This window comes from Rhineura floridana, chromosome 6 (assembly GCF_030035675.1).
Source record: "Rhineura floridana isolate rRhiFlo1 chromosome 6, rRhiFlo1.hap2, whole genome shotgun sequence".
NCBI classification, from domain to species: Eukaryota; Metazoa; Chordata; class Lepidosauria; order Squamata; family Rhineuridae; genus Rhineura; species Rhineura floridana.
In genome coordinates this window covers 106,733,653-106,755,217 of record NC_084485.1, presented here as the reverse complement: position 1 = coordinate 106,755,217, position 21,565 = coordinate 106,733,653, and positions in this window count along the sequence as shown.

Below are 21,565 nucleotides of genomic sequence, written 5' to 3'. Positions count from 1 at the left end.
CAGGGGAAAATCTTCATTGGGACTTACACTAACACCTTTCATATTCTGGCTCAGGAGATGGACTTTAATGAGTACAGTTTAATGTACTTATACCATAAAGGCCTCAGCAGTGAGATCCTGGATGAGTTGGTGTGCACCCCGCAGCCGAATACTTTCCCAGAGCTGGTCCAGCTGTGCCTGCAGATAGACAGCTGACTTGAAGGTCGTCACCAGAAGCACAAAGCTGAGGCTGCTCAAACCCTGCCTCCCATGACTCTAACCCTCACCCACATCTCCCCCAGCATGGAATGGAGCCCATGCAGATGGGAGGGCACAGCACATCCGGTGGAGGCAGAGAAAGAGAAGTGTCAGAAAGAAGGGCTGTGCCTATATTGCAGGAAGGTGGGGCACCCGGCTAAAACGTGTCCCTCCAAGTTGGAAAAGGCCCGAGTGCAGGAAAATTTCAAATCCCAGCTCTCATAGAGGTCCACGAGCTGGGATCAACCATGAGTCAGCAACCTCAAGTTAAGCCTCTCCTACCAAAGTCTGCCTTACGTCTGCCAATCTGACTAGGCTTGCCATTGGGTCAAGACATCCAGGAGTTTGCCATGGTGGACTCAAGTGCATCCAGCAACTTTATGGACTTGGACTTCGCCAAGAAGCACAGTGAGCCAGTCATCAAGCTCAAGATGCAGATGTTCGTAGCAACTATAGATGGGTGGCCCCTGACATCGCGTATTGTCACTGAGGCCATGACTGAGTTACAAGTGGAGTTATCAGGACATGTGGAAAGGATATCATTCTACCTAGCCACCTTGCCCCAATTCCCAGTAGTACTGGGGATAACCTGGCTGGCCCAGCATGATCCATTCTTCTCCTGGGGAAAGGCTACAATGACCTTCCAATCAGATTACTGCGAGCAGCACTGCCAGCCTTCAAAGATGGCTGCCACAGCAATTTTGGTGGCCATGCCCTGGCCTGAAGAGACTACCCTGCCTACAAAATACAAAGACTTCCAGGACATTTTTGATAAGAGAGAAGCTGATCAGCTTCCACCCCACTGTCCCTACGACTGTGCCATAGACTTGATGCTGGGGGCAAGCATTCCCTCAGGACATATATATTCTTTGTCAAAGCTGGGGTTGGCTGTGCTGAGGGAGTTCCTAGACACCAACCTGCAGTGAGAGTTCATCCAACCATCCAAATCTTCTGCCTGGGCCCTGCCACTGTTTATCAAGAAGAAAAGTGGGGAGCTACATCCCTATAATGACTACTGGAGTTAAACAAGATCACCATCCCCAACAACTACCATTTGCCCCCATCAACAAAATGCTGGAGTGATTGTGATTAGCCAAGATCTATACCAAGCTGGACCTGCATGGAGCTTACAATCTAGGTAGGATCAGAAAGGAAGATGGGTGGAAAACTGCCTTCAAGTATGGCCACTTTGAATACTTGGTCATGCTATTAGGACTATTGAATGCACCAGCTGTCTTCCAAAATTTCATGAATGACATCTTCCAAGATGACCTGGGCCACTTTATGATAGACTATTTAGATAACACCTTGATTTACTCTGACTTTCCAGAGCAACATGAAGTGCATATCCAAGCAATGTTACAAAGGCTGAGAGAATATCACTTGCATGCCAAGCATGAGAAGTGTGACTTTGACATAACCATCCTGGACTTCTTTGGATACTGGATCACCCCCATGGTGTCAGGATGGACCCAGGGCAGCACAGGTTGTGCAAGAGTTGTAGGCAATGCAGCAACTGTTACAGGAACAACTAGCTAGAACTAAAGCCGGCTACAAGAAAGTAGCGGACCAACACTGTCATCCTGGTCCCAAGATACAGGTGTGCGATAAAGTGTGGCTCTCAATGCATTACTTGCCAACGTGAGTACCCTGCCATAAGCTGGAGGCTGAGAGGGTGAGACCCTTCAATGTAGAGGCACAGATCAACCCAGTTGCCTCCTGTCTATGCTTGTCTGCCTCCATGAAAATCCACCCAGTATTTCATTGCTCACTGGTCACCCTAGAGAAGCCACCAGACCATAATTGGGCACCTGACATCCAACCACCAGAAGTCATGGTAGATGGACAAGAGGAGTACGAGGTGGAGCAGATCCTCGACTCATGCCAGCACAGAGGGAAGCTGCAGTATTTAATCCACTGGCATTGATACAGTCCAGAAGAAAGATCCTGGGCAGCAGCTACAGATGTTCATACATCAAAATTGGTGAAAGAGTTCCATGAAGCTTACCCAGACAAACCCAAGCCCCCAGAGTGGGGGGGAATCAGCATGGAGGGGGGATGATGTTGTGAGCCCTGCCGGATGTGGGTGGACAGGTGGGGGCAACACAGAGGATGAGGACATGGACTGAGACAAATCACTTGGGGAGGGGTAAAGCAGCGGAACAGACCTAGAGGGTGCCCTGACCCCTGCCTTTGACACCACAGCCCCTGCAACTCCAGGCCCCTCTGTGAGAGCTCGACCTGATTTGTCAAATGCTTCCCAGCTGGGCACACCTCCACTTCCCATGCCTGAACTAACCCCCTCAGTCAGAGGGGGGAAATGAGAGACTGGCTGGGGCTCCACATTCACCCCCACTCGAAGACGCTTGAGACAGGAAATTCAACAGACCCAACTAAGGAGGAGTCTCCCTTTGCACGCACATTCCCAACCTACTTAAGCAGACTCGGAGGGGGGGACAGTTGCTGTGTCAATGTCTTGGAGCAGTGAAATCATGCTTAGTCAATGCTAGACACATGCTGAGTATCTAGAAAGAGTAGCTAGTTACATGAGGCCCTCTTCACTGCAGCTGTCTATTACTTTAATAAAAAGAGAAAACACCACTGTCATGTCTGAGTCTGAGTCTCTCAACTTTGGACAGAACAAATATGGCTACAACATTGCAGGATTAACCAGGATTATCACACTGCCCTTCTCTGTTGGCCACTCCTCATTCTTAGTGATTGTGAAAATTCAAAACATCCTTAGGTGGTTATAGATACAGTTATCAAGTATAGATTTGTATGGTTGCTGAGATACCCCCCCTACCAGTTGTTATCAGCAATGGTCAATCTCCTGGGTCATCAGTCACACACTCTCCTCCTGTCCTACATTAAAGTATGTGTTGGAGACTCATTAGAGCAAGGATCTCCTATCACTTATATACTGTTGGATCATGGTGATAAGAGTTGATACATTATTCACACCCATTTGGTTTTTTTCATATTTGAACCCACCCAGCCTTTACGTGTATTGGTGACTTCACTTCAAAGGGATTGCCTAGCCAATTAAGATAAGCTACTGTGCCCGATTCATGTACAGTGAGTGTCTGACAACTGATCTAGGTCATACAGATAAGCCCCCCTCAGCCCCTTCCTATGACAGTTTACAACATAATTTATTATCACATAGAATTCACTCTTACATGCCACAGCTTTATCTCAATAGTGAAAGGTCATAGACTAAAGGATTCTATTTACTTCAATGTCATATGCTTTCATAACAGTTATTAAGCAGATTTAGATCCTTATGTAGTAGGCTACAGTCAGGGCACTAAAGAGGCAACTGCTGGATTCCACCAATCTCCTCGAAATACAATATTCTTCCACACACTTGACACTACAGTAAGGTAACTGTCATGAACAGAACCCTGACCAGACAGAAGACTTCAGGCCAAGTCCTTTAATCAGCCTGTGATTTAACTGGGATGGAGGTAGAAATGGTAATTTGCTTATGATTTAGTATGGACATGGGACATAGAACATGTCTAACATTCTTTAAAGCAACAGTAGCAAGAGTAAGCAGTTCTCAAACTAATAATATAAGCAAGTTTCAAATAAACCAATGTTTATATTATAGTAAGCTTTATACTTGTAATAAATTATAATATGCTGGTTTAACTATCAAACCTTACTGTGCCCTGGTCTGTTTGTACCATACCTACACCCAACTACTCTATGTGATAAAAGATGAGCAAAGATACTATTTATTGGAAACTAAATTGTGGCAGCAGGAATATAAAAAAAATAAGGAAAACATGTACTTTTAATCTATGATGCATGAGGCAGGGATCCTAGATATGATAATACAAAAATCACACACACACACATTCACACACACAAATAAAGTAAAAGTAAAAGGACAGGGTGGTGGTTAGGTGGTGGTCATCCATAATTTGGTAGGATAAGTAAAGCACAAGGGAGGGGGTAACTAACAATTGTGATGACAGAACAAGATAATGGCAATTATTCATGAATTGACATAGATTACAGGGATATGATTTTGTGCATGTACCTTTACAGTAGCTATTCTGAGATTAATTAATTAATTAATTAACACAGGTTGCTTACTTTTTCCTTCATTAAAATTCTAACAGTATATATCCTAAAGGATGATACAGTCACAAAATCTTACCTTCATTCATCCATTGGTGATCACTCATGGCCAAGTAAGATTGTCTTCCAAGATAAGGTCTTTAACAGTGACTATGGAGGCCAATTCTGGATCCACACAGCCTCCTACAGTGAGGACATAGGTTTCCAGATGGAAGATGGTCGCAATGAGGATTTGTTTGACGTGCCTTCTGCTTAGCTCGTTTGTCCCATTTACCTTGTATTTGTGCTTCTTCAAAGTCCACAGCACCTTTGATAATAGCCAACCTCCATTTGGGACGTTCATGGGCCAAGACTTCCCAGTTCTTGATGTTCATGTTACATTTTTTTAGGTTTGCTTTAAGAACATCTTTAAAGCTCTTTTGCTGTCCACCAATATTCCATTTTCCATCCTTAAGTTGTGAGTAAAGTAGCTGCTTTGGAAGATGGTGATCAGGCATTCAAACAACATGGCCGGTTCAGCAAAGTTAATGTTGAAGGATCATTATTTCAACACTGGTAATCTTTGCTTCTTCCAAAACGCTAACATTAGTCTGTCTGTCTTACCTTACCTTACCTACATAGTATATTGGTTTTATTAAGTATTGTCATGAAGTATGTTAGGGCTGTGCACTGGATTCAGCAGAGGTCCAAGCAAACTCAGGCCCATTAGGACATTTCTGGGCCTTGGCTAAGTAGGGTTCTGACAGCCACAGATCACAACAGGTCAAATTCCATGACACAGAGTGACCTGGGGCTATCAGAGGGTGGGGCATCAGGCAGGAAGAAGAGGCAACCAGGGCTCTCCTTCCTGCTTGATGAGCAGAGTCAATGATCCTCCAGGAGTACGGGTGCTGTTTTTCAAGGGGCTTTCCTGCACGATCGTCCCTTCCAAAACAGCATCATGCAGAATTGCTCCCTCTGCTCATGAGCTGAGGGCAAAACAGCATTGTGCAGGGTAAATTGACCCCACTCGTAGTCAGGAGGGGGGAAGGGGATGCAGCATCTCCTTCTGTCTCCCCCTCCCCTCTATATATTTAATTTGGGGGTTAACCCAAATTAAACATGAGCTCCACCCCCAAACTTATTCAGGAGTGGCTTTGAATCAGGTTGGGTGGTCCCCAGGTCGACTCAGGGCACATCAGCCTGATGCCCCCCACTCCAGATTGGAGCCATGTAGATGTGGGGAGGAGTGTGCACAGCCCAAAAATACATATTTATGGAAAGACTGCATTAATGAACTCAGTATTTCTAACAGCAAAACAAAACAAACCCAAAATGTCTGCTCTTCTAATATCTCCAGAAAGACAGAAAAAGTACACTGTGAAATTGCAAAGCCCTCAGAAAAATGGATGCACACGGGTTTTTCTCAAATAGCAGTGGGGTTTTTTTTAAAAAAAACCTTGTGTAAATAAATAGGGTTTTTTAAATGAAGAAAACTCAATGAGGAGTATTAGTGCAAGTCATATCTTCCTTTCTCATATTTACATTCAGAATTTTAATGGCACTTGACTCTGAACACATTCCAGTAAAGCGGAAAATTAATATTTTAATATGTCTACCTCTCCTGCAACTAGAAAGAAGTAAAGTGGAATAAATAGTAGAGAAGAAAATGTTTTGCTATTTAATACATACATATTAAATATGAATATGTATAGTACCCTGTCATCCAACGTCTGCCTGAGGCTCCCTGTTTGTTATATAGTCAAATCATTGCAGGAGACACTGTAGCAATTATTTTCCAACTATACACAAAAGACAGTAACAACTGATGATTCGATTTTCCCATAAATATTTTCAATGTGTCAATCCGAGGGTTTCCAACATGCCTAATAAGTCATTACACAAAGGAAGGGAAACTGTTATGAAATGATGCAGCTTTTCCCAAGCAGAGGAACAAATATGGGAGGTGGGAAAGTACAAAGGAAGAATTCTGCACCAAGAGCCACACCTTTAGACTACACCTTTGTAGTTGATTCAGCTTGAGGACAAGATGCAGCACATGCAATTCTTCCACATGGCCTAATCTTTGTTTTGATGTCCCAACTCCACACACACACACCCAAAAAGGAGAATTTTTGAATAATGCAGGCAGTAAAAGCCACTTTCATCACTGGCAGAATAGGTAGGTGTATAGATTTATAACTGAATACATGTTTTTGCAGACGTGTCGCTGGTATTAAGGAATATGCCTAGCCTTCAGAAAGGCTAATTATACAGTCAAGAGCTGCAGTAGCTGTGGCCTTTTATTTTTCAATTTGGTTTGAATTGACAGGGGTTTCAAGAACTGTGAAAAGAGACAATGAAAGTATTGGCTAATGCTAGGGATGGATTTGCCAGGAACCGTGTGAACTTTGCCCCCTACCCATACCTCTGCCAACATACCTCAGAGTTAATTTGAAACAACCTTGCTATTTCAGCAGTGAGCATCTCTTAAAAAATAAAATAGGTAAAATGAGTCCCATTAATTCAGCAGGAAGTGTTTGAAGTGCTAATGGAAATCCGAACCACCATGTGTGAGTCCAACCCATGACCCTTATAGCTAGTGAAAAGCAGATATGAGCTCCTTAGCGACTTGCATCAGAAACTGTTTATGACTCCTGCAAGAAAGTAAAATCTGTCCCCTCCTGAATATAGAGATTAAGCATTTCTTCTTTCCTCATGTAACTCTACTAATTATCCTTCACAAGCTGTCACTTAACACTTCAATATTCTGAACCAATATTGAAGAAGCTTCCAAAATTATATTATTCGGAGACCATTCAAGTGGCCTTAATGAATAATTTTAGGTGAGCCATGGATTTCTCTCTGCCCATCCCATTGTATGCATAATAGGGGTGTGCAGGTGCTCTGTGCTGGGGCCAAATAACGAGATGAATTGTGGTGATTTTACTCATCCCCAAGTTGAACCATGATGTCACCAAGGCACCCCGAGTCAGATCTGGTCCCCCACAAAGCCTTGTGTAGCTCTGTTGCTGTTTTTCTATAGCCTCTACTTTTCTCTCCACTATATCTCTGTACTTTTCTAGATCTCTGTGTTTCTCTACCCTATGTCCGTGGGCTTTGTAAGAAGTGAGGCAGTCAAAAATGCTGTCCGTGGAGCATTGAGGAGCTCTGGATGATTGTTTGTTGTTGTTAAAACAGAGCATCAAAGGATTTTTTTAAAAAAAGTGTTAAAAGCTTCATTAACTTTGTAAAAAATGATCAGCTGCTCTGCTTGAAAAAAAAGACAAATCTTCCACAGGTCATCAGCACTCTGTAGGCAGCATTCAGGAGAGGCTCACTGTGTAATGTGAAGTGGAGGATATGCCCTCCCGACATAAACCCCTCAAAAATGTTTTTTTCTTATTATTAGCAACTGTATTGAATGTAGAATTTATATTGATAAATGTAAACCACTGAGATTTTTTGAACTATAAAGTGGTGTATAAGTTAAATAAGTAAATAAGTAAAAATATGAAACTAATATGGATTTCTCCTAGTTCTTTCTCCTTTATCCTTTGCTCTGCTTCAGTGGCTCCTTGGTCCCTGTTACCATGTATTCCGACCTGCACGCTGCCTATGGGGCACCCTTTTTAAATAATAAGAATAAGTTAATAAGAATAAGGCATTTTTCAAAGATAAAGCTACAAATCATAAATTACAAACACATGAGAGAAATCCCCAGAATTACACCAAAGGTGAGTAAAAACAAACATTGAACATTGAGTCCTGTTCTTCTGTCTCTCTTCCTAATTTCCATAGTGTGCAGGATGCTGATTACTAATCTTCCATGTCAAGTCTTTTCACTATTAAGAGTTCCATAAACCTTCCTGGTGCATTTGGGGCCTCTGCTCCCTCATTTATATATTTAATAAAGTAAAACCAGACTGGATAAAAGGGGACTTTTCTTGATATCCCTCCATGTAAGCTAACGTTTTGTGCTAACTTTCCTGAGAGGGCGAGAAACTAGTCATAGCTTTATCAATACTCTTCCAAAAGTACTGAACAGCAGCCATGCATTAGACACAGGTCGCATCTGGCCTTCTGTGTCACTTCTGGTCAACTGCAAAGACTTGTAGAATTTCTTTCTTTAATATTGAGTAAAGGACTCATTGATTTGGCCCTGACCATCCAGACTACCCTCATTCCTTAGCATCTCCAATGCTCACTGTATGTCTTAGGTTTCCCCAATAGTGGTATGGCAGGAGGCAGGAACTCATAGTGTTGTAGCGTACTAAGTCATTACACAAGCAGAACAACTTCCACTTATGCAACAGAACTTTCTCTCCTTGCCCCCAGCCACCCTCTTCATCTGCTCTGGGGGTTCCCCAACATTCTATAGCAAATTTGGGATCAGTGGGGGGGGTACAGAGGAGAGGAAGTTGAAGTCTCATTGCATGAGCAGTAGCCATTCTGCTTGTGCAATGACTTAGGCTGCATCTGCACTATGCATTTAGTGGCTAGGAGTATGTTTTACAAGCTTCGGCTGATAAGACTGCTGAGGCTATTTCTGGATCAGGATAGCCTGACCACTATTGTCCATGCACTGTAACCTCCAGGCTGGATTACTGTTATGTGCTGTATGTGGGGCTGCCCTTGAGGTTGGTCCAGAAGCTGCATCTGATATAAAATGCAGTGGCACTACTGCTCACTGGGGCAGCATATCTCCAACATGTTACCCTGATGCTGAAAGAATTGCACTGGCTACCCATTAACTACCAGCCAAGTTCAAGGTTCTAGTTTTGGTGTACAAAGCCTTACGCAGCTTGGGACCAGGATGCCTGAAATATTGTCTCACCCCTTATATACACAGTCAATCACTGTGCTCTGCAGGTGAGGGCCTCTTTCAGATAGCATCTTATCAGGAGGTCCGTTCCACATAACATAGGAAGTGGACCTTTAGTGCTGTGGCATGACACTTAGGAATTCCTGCCTCTTAAATATTAGACAGGCGCCATCTCTGTTATCTTTTCTGTGCCTATTGAAGACCTTCCTCTTTCAACAAGCCTTTTAAATAGAGAACTTACCCAGTCAGCGCTGGAATTGCTTTATATGATTTTTTTAAGTTGTTTTTTTAAAGTTGTTTTTAAGATGTTTTGTTTTAATATGTTTTAAGGTATTTTGTTTTTAAGATGTTTTAAAGTGCTTTTAGTGTTTTTGTTTGTTGCCCTGTGCTCCTTCTGGAAGGAAGGGTAGGATATAAATTTAATAATAAAATTAAATAAATAAAATAAGAAATTTATTTTTGTTTTCCACCTCTCACTCAGAATGCGAGTTCTGAGGCGGATTACATAGATTACAAAGATTTAAAACTGGAAAACATACGTAAAACCATACATTTAAAAATACAAAACATACATAAAATCATATATAAGCCAATCCATAAAATCCTTAACATCAGCACAATGGCATAAAGAGGTAGAAATTTAACCAAATGCTTGCATAAAAAGATGGATCTTCAGTAGCCATCTAAAAACAGGAAGAGAAGGGGCTAATCTTATCTCACAGGGGAGGTCATTCCATAGTCTAGGGGCCATGACAGAGAAGACTCTGTTGCAAGTATTCACCAATCAGGCTTCAGACACAGGAGGCATTAGCATCAGACTCTCTTCCCTGGCTCTTTTACGAAGGGCATGACTAATGAGGGGAAGGTGGGCAGACAAATACCTAGGTCCCAAACTGTTTAGGGCTTTAAAGGTCAAACTTGAATTGTACTAGGAAGTAAACTGGAAGCCAATGTAGTTCTTTTAACACAGGTGTGATGTGCTCAAAGCAGCTCTTTTTAGTTACTATACTGGCAGCTGCATTTTAAACCAGCTGAAACTTCAGAGTAGTTTCCAAAGGCAGCCCCAAGAACAGTGCATCACAATAATCCAAACATGATGAGACTAGGGCATGGGTGAGGGTGGTCAGATCTGAGCATCCAAGATAGGGCCACTGCTGGCACAGCAGCCAAAGCTGAGTGAAGCCCCCCTGGCCATCACCACTTCCTGATCTTTTAGCAGCAAGGCCGGATCCAGAAGAACTCCCAGACTGAGGACCTGCTCCTTCAAGAGAAGTGCAACCCCATCCAGAGTGGGCCAAGAACCTCAATCCTGGGTAGCATTTCTGCTCAACAATAATACCTCTGTCTTGTCCAGATTTAATTTCAGCTTGTTCACCCACATCCAGCCCATTACAGCTTGGAACCCCCGATCCAGCACCTGCACTGCATCCTTGGAATCTGATGTGACTGATATGCAGAGCTGGGTATCATCAGCATACTGCTGGCAGCCCAGCCGACATCATTGGGTAACAGCTTCCAATGGTTTCATATAGCTGTTAAATAGCATGAGGAACAAAATGGAGCCTTGCACAACTCCAAAGGCCAAAGGCCAAAAGTTAATCTACAGGCCCCAAGCACTACCTTCTGGACACTACCCCCAAGGTTGGACTGGAACCAGTCTAGGACAGTCCTTTCAAACCCCAGTCCTCTAAGGTGGTCCAGACAGATACCATGGTTGATAATATTGAAAGCTGCTGAGAGGTCCAACAGAACCAACAGAGATGCACTCCATTGTCCAGTTCCCAGTGTAGGATGTCCAACAAGGTGTCTAAAGCAGTTTCAGTACCATGACCTGGGCAAAAAACAGACTGATACGTGTCAAGATAATCCGTTTCATCCAAGATCCACTGTAGTTGGGACATCTCTATGTGCTCACTAAATGTGCTCAAGAAGGATAGGTGAGAGACAGGGTGGCAATTGTTAAATTGCAGTGCATCTAAGGATGCACTACTGCCTCCTGATACCAGTAACTGCCCCTCTCATAAAGACACATTTATGAAGTTATCAATCCATTCCCTCAACCCATTCTTTGCAAATTTTACTAGCCATGCATCTTATAGGGAGATGGAAATTACTGAAATAGATGATAAATTATCTAGTTCAAACATCATATCAATTTGTCTTTTGTTAATAACGTGGTTAGGTCTTTTAATTCCCTTATTTCAAAATACAAATAATTAGATATAAAGAAAAACAACATAAATAAGATAAATAAGGCCCAAATGACAATCACATGAATAATATTCTTGATATATAGAGCATCAGGGCGTTGAGCCCACAGTATCATTTTCTTTATAGAAACCTGCCCTCCATTTTGTGGTTATTCACATCTGTAAATTAGACTTTCTTTTTGGATCCTTGATGACTCCCCAGATGCTTGTAAAATGTATGCACATTTATCTTTTGAGATAGAATAGCAACTAATGCTTTGTTCTGCTTCATACAAATTATGATGCTCTTTAATAATACATAATGGTACTACCATAGATAAGTGTCTCTTTGACAATATTATAGCCACATAACCTGAATGTTGAGGATATTGGCTTCTTAAAGGTAACTTTATTTTTTAACTTATTGATTTACTGTAAACATACTTAGAAAATAAGTACCTCTCTGCTCATTTTCAGTGCTGTATATTTATTCTACACTAGAGTCCAGTTAAAATTTGTAATGTCTAATGTTTCCACAAGCTTTACTAAGGTGTTGTAATTGGTCACCATTTCAAATGGACCATTATTCAGTGGTGTCCTTAAGCTCATTTCAAAGTTAGCCAGGAGTATATTACTTACACCAAAACTTTCTGGCCTATGTAATTAACTCAAAGCTGAGAATCAGAAGTAAAATAATGAACGTATTTTTTTATTTATTTATTTCATTTCTAGACCGCCCATAGCTAATAGCTCTCTGGGTGGTGTACAAAACGAGATTAAAATACAATATAGAATAAAATCAGTAACAGAGAGGAACACATTAAACTAAAACATTAAACATAAAACATTGAACATTAAAAAGCCTGGGAGTGTAGCCAGGTCTTAACCTGGCGCCTAAAAGAAAGAACCATAGGCGCCAGGCGTATTTCCTCTGGTAAGCTGTTCCACAATTCGGGGGCCACCACAGAAAAGGCCCTAGATCTAGTAACAGTCCTCCGGGCATCCTGGTGAGTTGGTACCTGGAGGAAGGCCTTAGATACTGAACGAAGTGAATGGGTAGGTTCATAGCGGGAGAGGTGTTCCACAAGGTATTGCGGTCCCACACCGTGTAAGGCTTTATAGGTCAGCACCTATATCACGTATATCAGTAGCTGCATTTCAGTACTATTTACACCAAAAAAAGAGTTGTTTTCAATGGAACATAGGGTGGTATCCCATGTTAGCCCTACTCAGAGTAGACCCACTGTAGTTAATGGACATAACTAACTTTGGTTCATTAACTTCAATAAACCTACTCTGAGTAGTACTTGGTTGAACAGAATCCATAATAAAAAGTATAATTACAGGTGATATTTTTAAATGGACCCTGGGTGGGGCTAACAATTGTGGCTTTCCAAACTAAAACATTTTTATTTCTTCACGTGGTATATAACAGAACTGAGCCTAAATGTCTCAAACAATGCTAGGTCTGGGACACTGTGGGGAATGTACAATGGAACAAGGCTGTTAACACAGTTGTTGCTACTTCAGCAGGAAAATAATCTTAAAAATGACAAAAGAGGGCTGTATTCACCATTACTGTTCTGCTCACACAAGAGACCTCCACTTGCAAAACAGAACTTCCCTGTCCTCTCCACTCTTGTACAGCCCCCTGTGCATCCTCAAAATCTGCTCCAGAAGGTTTGGAAATCCTCTGGAACAGATTTTGAGGGTACACAGGTAGAGGAGAAGATGTGGAAGACTGACTGAGCAAACAGGACACCATTCTTGCATAGCTGGATACAACCCACAATCCAGTGGAGGCTAGTGGAACCTAAACCTGGCAGGGCACCTATGAGGTCATGTGGAAGGAGTCTATGAGGTCACATGGGTGGAGCCTATGAGGTCCCCATCCTCCTTCCTTACAAAAAAAGAGTGGGCACTTAAGCAGTACAGTTCTACAAATACTTAGCACCTAGAAGTGTCTTACCTTGTTTCAGAGAGGTCCCTGTAATTACAGTTGGAGTCATTGTTCTTCTTCACACACACCCTGCACCCCATACAACCGCACATTTACCATAGGAAGTCAGCTTTGTCTTGCTGGTCCTGATTGTTAGGAGTAAAGCACCAACCCATGTTGCAAGTGACTTGAACCAGTGAGGGGCAATAGACAAAAAGGCAATCTCTTCTTCCTTCTGCCAATTCCTCATCTGAAGTGTTTTTTTGTTTTTATAGGCTTTTCCCTTCCTCTTCCTCCCTTCTCTTCCTGTCTCTGTTCCAAGCCAGTTAGTAATGGCTCCCTGAGTGAAGGCCACATGGCTGCTTCAGTATGTATGACTTTACCTCTTTGTATTGAAAGCACATAACAGCAACAACAATAAACCTTAAGTTTCTTTATTCTTTCAACTGCCAGTCCTAACAGACCAGTTATTTCTGCACTCTGCTGCAATATATACACCCAAAAGCTCTAACACTGATTGTGGAAATACAGCTATTAAAAGACACAAGAACCCTGTTTTCCCCAATGGCAGTCCTAATCCATTTGGAAGAGATGCTTCCTCCCTTTCATGTTTGTGGGTCCTCTTGATTCAGTAAGATATGGTTTCCTTCAGGCATCAGTTGTGTTTGTGTTTGCGTTTGGATCCCCACCCTCAAGAGATTTCTGGTCCTATTAAGACATTTGTTTGCGGGGGGGGATTGTTTACATTTGTGATTAATATTGTATAGCCTTAATTATCCTAAATGTTTTGGGTATTCCCACCCCCCACCCCGGCAAAGGTTTGGAAGTCTTGGGATAGGAAGTGGTTTATAGTTTCCATGTTTCTGAACAGGGCTAGATTTTTTGCATGTTGTGGTTTGTGCTGAATTCTACGTAAAGTGACAGTTGAGAGAAGTGTGTGGAAAGGAGATGCTTGGTTTTACAACTTATGTTTTATTATGGATTATGACTGTTTAGTTGTATTACTGATCTTAGTAAGCAACTCTAGAAACTTTTGTTAGGCTGAAGAGTGAGTTAAAATGCTTTATATTTTCTCAGTTGTATAGAATGCAAAATTAAATTCTTCATGTTTCAGGATAGTGGGGTTTGCTTAGGTTCTTGAAGCAATGAGTTATGTTCACAGGTTAACAAAAATAAAAATAAACTGAAGTCAACAAACCAGGAAGAAGCAATCTTTTCTTTAAAAGAGGAATTGGAATCCCTTTTAATATAATCAAAGGCAAAGGTCAATCTAGTCCAGCATCCTTCTTCCCACAATGGAAACTAGATGAAACCCACAGATAGCCCACAAGCAACAAACACACACACATACACAAAATCTCCTCTCTCCAAGCAATCTCACTACTTTCATTTAACAGAAGCCTTAAGAATTCTCTCTTCTCCCCATCCAACAAAGCAATGCATACACACACCCCCCACACACATCTGCTCTGCCCCACCCTCCCCTTACAGTTGTCAAACCTCAAGAAAGGGCCAAGAAGGAAACCAATGCTCAAGAAAGCATCCCTCTTCTCTCTCACCTGTAAATGGAGTACTACCCACTATCCCCCCCATACAATAAAAACAAAACGCTTACCTTCTCATCCAAGGAAACCTGTAGCTGATTTATCTCAGTCAGTTCTCTCCTTTCTCATACACACTAAAATCAATGGCTGCTGCCACACCCAATTTTTCAGCTTGGCTGCAAGCATTAAAAAATGAGAGAAGGGAATGACTGGCAAGGCGAAGACTTGGAAACAGCAGCCAACACCCACAGAAAGAATGATTGGCTAGGGAAGGGTGGACCAAAGCCCTCCCTGCTCTCTGTTTATTTTCCAGGTCTTTTGATATGAGAGTCAGTCCACTAGCAACTTTGAGAAAAGATGGAGGGAATAGACAATTTTGTTCTCCACCCTGCCTAATAAAGCCATCTCTAATCATGCTTGTTTTTTTTAACCCTTACAGAATCTCTGCCACTGGTGATGGGTAGCTCTGCCCCTAAGAACCATTGAAGAATTTCTTCTTCCCCACCCACTCCAAGATTATTTAGTCATATGTTAACATCCAGTTTTACTGCCTACAAATTAGGGTGGAGAAATTTGGGTGGCCGTTCCCCCCCTCCAGCTCATAAGGGAAACGCTGCACTAGCGTGTTAGGGAGCCTGCAGCAAACTGGGCCATGGTTGTCAGAGTCAAATCATGAAAGATGTTTAGTTCACTTTTTTAACCCATAACTGTGTAAGTGAAGACTGTAGAAGCCCAGGGCTCTGTGTGATCAGGTGCTCACATGGAGGGACCGATTTATACAAGAGACTAACTGCATGATGGAAGGGATAGCCATGTCCCACTACTCCATTTCAGTACTGTACCATCCCCTCTAGCTGGCTATCTGAATTGAGACTGTATTATTTCAATGCACTATCATTGTTTTTAGCACTCTGTTGATTCAAGAGTGGGTGCCCATCCTAAGCACTTGATTTCTGGTGCAGCAATGACTGAATTATCAGAGCTGAGCTAAAGCAGGGTGGGTAGGGTGGGCTGTCCATTTTTACCAATATTCTTATGACACCTAAAAAGCCCCCTCCCCTTTTGGTAATTTCCCCCCCAGGAGAACATAAAATGAGGGCATTACGGATACAACTGGGCTTATATTCCCCAAATTGGCAGCAAACAACTGTTGTTTCAGCAAGAGGGATATTCCCTTTCCTCTCACACCAATTTAAGCGGATGACAACAAGGCTTTGTTTATTATTATTATTATTATTATTATTATTATCATTATCATTATTATTATTATTATTATTTACATTTGTATACCACCCCATAGACGAAGCTCTCTGGGTGGTTTACAACAATTACAACAATTAAAAACATTAAAAACAAATATACAAATATACTAATTTAAAAACACAAAAAAAAACAATTTAAAAATACATGCTAAAATGCCTAGGAGAAGAGGAAAGTCTTGACCTGGCACTGTAAAGATAACAGTATTGGTTCCAGGCGCACCTCGTCAAACAAATCATTCCATAATTTGGGGGCCACTACTGAGAAAGCCCTCAAAGCTGAGAAAGCTTTGTTTGCCCTCAGCGAGATTATCATGTAGCTAAATCTGCTTGGCTGCATGACTCCATGATGTCATTGCATTCCCAACATTATCCATCATTGCCTGGGATCACTCCAGGAGGAAAAAAGCCAAAAGAGAAATGACCCAGCAGTAGAGTGGAAAATAAGAACTGTGAATTGGTGTGAATTCACACCGAGAGGGGAATGATTCTTTTAAAGTTGTTGCCAAGTAATATTTCATCTCCCCATTTTAGCCAAAACAGCATGTATGAAAATTCAAGGAAGCTTTTGGAGCTGTATACAGCAGCCATACATTTAATTCCTCCTTATGTGATATCGAGGGGGGAAATGACCTCTCTGCTCATGCCATGGTGTTTCCCACCCTTCCTCATATTGGTTGCCACTTTCAGAGGTGGGAGAAAATCTAGAACCCAGTGGTAAGAATAATGTATATCAGGTAACTCCCAGTTTAGGCTACTGATGCACCCCCCTCAAGCAAATTTTTGCCCCCCCCCGACACCACATAGTTTAGTGGCCATAGCAAAAAGATAAAAGAAGTAAGTAGTCACAGAGCTGGGGTGAGCCCAGCACCAAGTTAGGAATGCGAATTGCCCCCTCTCCAGTCATCAGATCCCTTTTTGATTACTGGAGAGGCAATGATAACCTTTTCAGCTGATCTGCATGGTTTATCTGATCTGAGGACAGATGCTGTGGGTGCACACATACACATGAGAGAGAGTGGGGTAGCCACACTTGTTTTGCTCACACTCATAATTACTGGCATGCAACCCCCAGATAGTTGACCAAGGGTGAATATGGCTCTTCAGCCAAAAACTGTTAGTCACCCCAGTGTATACATATAGTATACAATCTATGTTAGCATGATCCCCACTCTGTGGCTTGTTCCAAAAACATGGAACCATTATACTGCCAAGAGAGGATATTTGAATTTCCAAGCAGATAAACAAGGATGATACTGAAGTGACTGAGAGGTGGTCCTTAAACAAGCAATGCATTACATTTGCTGAGAGATACACTTTATCTATAGAAAGATACCAGAGGGTCTATGAAAAAAGAAAGGCCACAACTTAAGAATATGAGCCCAGCTAGATCAGGCCAAAGACTCATCTAGTCCAGCATTGTGTTTTCACAGTGGCTAACCAGCTGCTTGTGGGATACTGAGAAGCAGAACATAAGCACTATAGCACTCTTCCCACATGGGATCCCCCAGCAACTAGTATTTAGAGGTACACTGCTTCCAACAGTGAAGGCAGAACATAGTCATCATGACTAGAAGCCATTGATAGCTTTCTCCTCTATAAATCTGTCTCATCCTATTTTATAGCTATAGAAGAAAAGTGACAAGTTTGGTTGTCAGCACATCAGTGGTGCTGCAGAGCCAAAGTGCCTTTATTCTGAAAGCATGCAACGTTCATAGGAATATTCAACAAAACATTGCTTAGGGTTCACCCAAGACATTTTGCTGATAGAGACTACACATAAAATGACCCCCCCCCACCACCAATGAAGATATGTAGTGCCCATACTACATATTTTGGCACTTGAGGTGGGAAATCCCACAAGAGCCTCTCCCCCTCCCTGGTAGTAAAAATAAAATAAAATGCAACAGTAATAAATTAAATGACTAAGCATTGGCTGTCCTCTCCTGGCATCCAAAAATAGCCACCTGAGGCAGCTGCCTCACTCTGCTTAATGGTGGGACCAGTCCTGATTTTGTTAAAGAAATGGTAAAGAACATGATGACTTCATGGACATTATTCAAATCACAGTAAGCTTTATACTTTTGCATCAAGCTCTTAGGGAATTGTCCCAGATCTATAACTGTCCTCTTGTTTACCGGCAGAGGGTAGTACTATAGGACCAATATTCTGTCATACCATCAAGAATAATAGAGTGCTCTTGAGAATTAAAGAGCACTTTAAATATTGTTCATCTTTTTCAGCTTGCCAAGCCAGGAGGGAAAAAACAGAGACAAGCATGAAAATGTGTGAAAAGATATTTACTACATTTCTTAGAGTGGCTTGAAAATATGACAAAACTGAGATTTGTGTTTCTTTGTTTGTTGGTCAGCCAAGCAACTGAATAGAGTACCATCACCAAAAATGACTCTTTCTTTCCAAGAAAAGGTAGAGTTAAATTTGCTAATTTATGTTCTGCTTCTACCATCATCCCAAGAAAAAAATGTACTTGCCTAGGTTTTAGAGAGAGAATTCAATTTTCATTGGACGGAACACATACATCATATGTCCATACAAATATTATCTCAAGGAATGACCCCTACTTTCCCACACTCCCATAAAGGAATCATGGGGCAACTTGAGTGTGCCCTACTCCTAGCCACTGCTACACTAGGCAGCTGTGCATTTGGCACGTACGGACGTAGATCCACCTGTGTGCTGATTCATGTATGTAGACCACCTCTATGCAAGAGGGACAGATCCTAATTGGCTCAGGCTTTTCCCTCACATGCAAGTAGACTACACTCTACATCAATACACTTGGAGGACTGCTCTTCACATCTTTGTTTTGTTTGTCAGATATGTGGCCAACGAGGGAGGTGGCCAGCAGGAGTAGGGCGACAGGGATGCCTATGTGTCCCTGAGCCCCTTCAACCGTGCTGGGGGGCAGAGCCCCCCAGTAACCCTAACAAAACTCTCTGTATTACTACATTTGATCATCAGATATCACCTTAGATTAGATTCTTCTTGAGGACTGGAAGGTCTTAACATTGGCAAAAGGCCAATGAGGGGGAGGCAAGACAAATCTCCTGAGGCAGGAAGTTGCAACAACAGAGAATGCCCTTTTTCTTATGTTGAAACTGACAAAAGAGACTCCATGGATGGTCATTGCAAGCAGGCAGACAGGTTCATATGGGAAAAGGTGATCTCTAAGGTACGCTGATCCTAACCTGTGTAGGGTTTAAATAACCAGCACTTTGAAACTGGTCCTGAAACAAATAGGGAAACAGTGTAGTGGTTTTAGCAACAGGGGCGGATCTTCCTATTTCCTGGCTACTGCATTTTAAACAAGCTGAAGCTTCCTACCACTTTTCACAGGCAACTCCATATGGTGCACATTGGAGAAGTCCAGCCATGACGTAACTAAGGCATGCCTCACTATGACCAGATTTACCTTCTGGGGCATAGTTGGTGCAGAAGCTTAAGCTGGGCAATAAAATCTCTAGCCATGGCTGCCGCCTGAACATCAAGGGTCAAAGCCAGTTCATGCATAAGAACCACCAATCTGTGAACCTGTGTTGTTAGTGGAAGTGATCCCCTATTCAGGACAGGTTGGACACCTATTTCTAGATAGTCTTGCCTAGATTATGTTTCAGTTTTTTAGCCCTCATCCAGTGCATTACTGACTCCATACACTGGTTCAGACCTTCCATAGATACCCTGAAATATGATGTTCTGTACTGTTCTGATTGTAAGTTTTACTGCTTTACTTGTTTTTATAACAGTATATTGTATTATTGTAACCTGCCTTGGGACCTTGTGGTGAAGGGTGATTAAGAAAACTTATAAATAAATGGAAAGATGAGGTAGAGTTTAGGTGTCAACATTCATCTGACTTCTAGTGGTTTCATATAGGTGTTAAACAGCATAAAGGACAGAATGGAACATTGCAGAAGCCCATAGAACCACAGGCCAAAAAGATGAGCAAGAGTCCCCACCTTCTGTAATTGCCCCTTCAATAAAGAGTTAAGCCATCATAAAATGGTATCTTCAAGTCCCAACACACCCAGACAATCCAGAAAGATACCACAGTCAATAATATTGAACACCCCCAAGAAGTCCAGCAGAACTAACCGGGACACATTTCCCCCTAACCAGTTCCCAGCAAATCAGGGTGACCAAAGGTGCCTCCATCCAAAGAACAGGCCTGAAGCCATACTGAAATGAGTCTCGACACTCCATGTCATCCAGAAGCACCTGAAACTGAGAGGTCACCATTCTCGTTATATTAGAGACCTGTTATCTTTATACAACAAACTTGTCAAAATGAAGGGTTCAGTCCAACTAAGTCATTGCGTGAGTGGAATGACTTCTGCTCATGCAATAGAACTTTCCCTCCCTCTCTTCCCTCTGTTTACTCCCAGATCTACTCCAGAGGGTTGGGGGGAAAACCAGAGGAGAATGGAGGATTGGGGTGCATGGGGGAGGGAAGGGGAGGGATGTTCCATTGCACAAGAGAAACTTGTTCTGCTCATGCAATGACTTTGTTGAATACCTATTTAGCTATATAATAAACCATCACACAGCATCACCTGGGGTGGGGTGGGGTGGGGTGGGGTGGGGCATGGCAGCAAGTGAGGTGAGAGCGTGAGAGGCAACGATGCCTGGCTGGGGAGGCAGGCAACCGAGTGAACGGAGCAGCTGGATGTAGGATGAGCAAGGCAAGTTGGGTGGCTGTGGGTTGGGCGGCTGAGCAAGTGAAGGGAGTGGACAGCTGTGGAGTGAGCAAGCCATCTGTCAGGGGCGCAAGAGGTTGGGGGGCAAGTGGCAGAGGCAGCAGCCTGGGTGTGATGCAGGTAAACACCCTAGATGGGGAGGCAGTCTAGGAGCACTGTGTGGAGCTGTGTGGTGGCACCATTTGTCTACAAAGAAGCCGGGGTGGGGGCAGCAATGCAGCACAGGAACAGGTGAGGAGCATTACCAGGCCTATGGTAGCTGGCGCACACCAATGCCTGGAGGCACTGGGGGAAATTACAAGGAGAATGACTGAGAGGCATTTGCTAGTTCCTGGGGGGCGCATTTGGAAGTGTGTGTGTTTGGGAGTGCCTGGGTGTGGGTGTGCATTTGGGGGTTGGGTTGGTGAGCAAAGCCAGCTGGGGAGCAGAGCCCCTGCAGTAACCCTAAAAAAAACCCCTCAATATATTGTTACTTTTGATTATCAGATAGTAGTGTTTTTTTAAGGAGCTGAGATAGTCTGGGAATTTTGCAGACCTCAGAGAGCAGAGTTAGACTTCCCAACACCTGCTTTGCCAGATCGTAGAATTAATGAGTGCTGGAAGAGAAATGTCTTAGGCTGAAGAGTCCAGATACTCTTTAACATCAAGAAACATTTATATAGAAATTCAGAGCAGCTGTCATCAGTCTGGTCCCCCCCCCAACATTTTAGAGTGGACTACAATTCCCATGCCACCGCTGGCTGGGGTTGATGAGTACTGTAGCTAAAAATACCTTGGAGGACACCA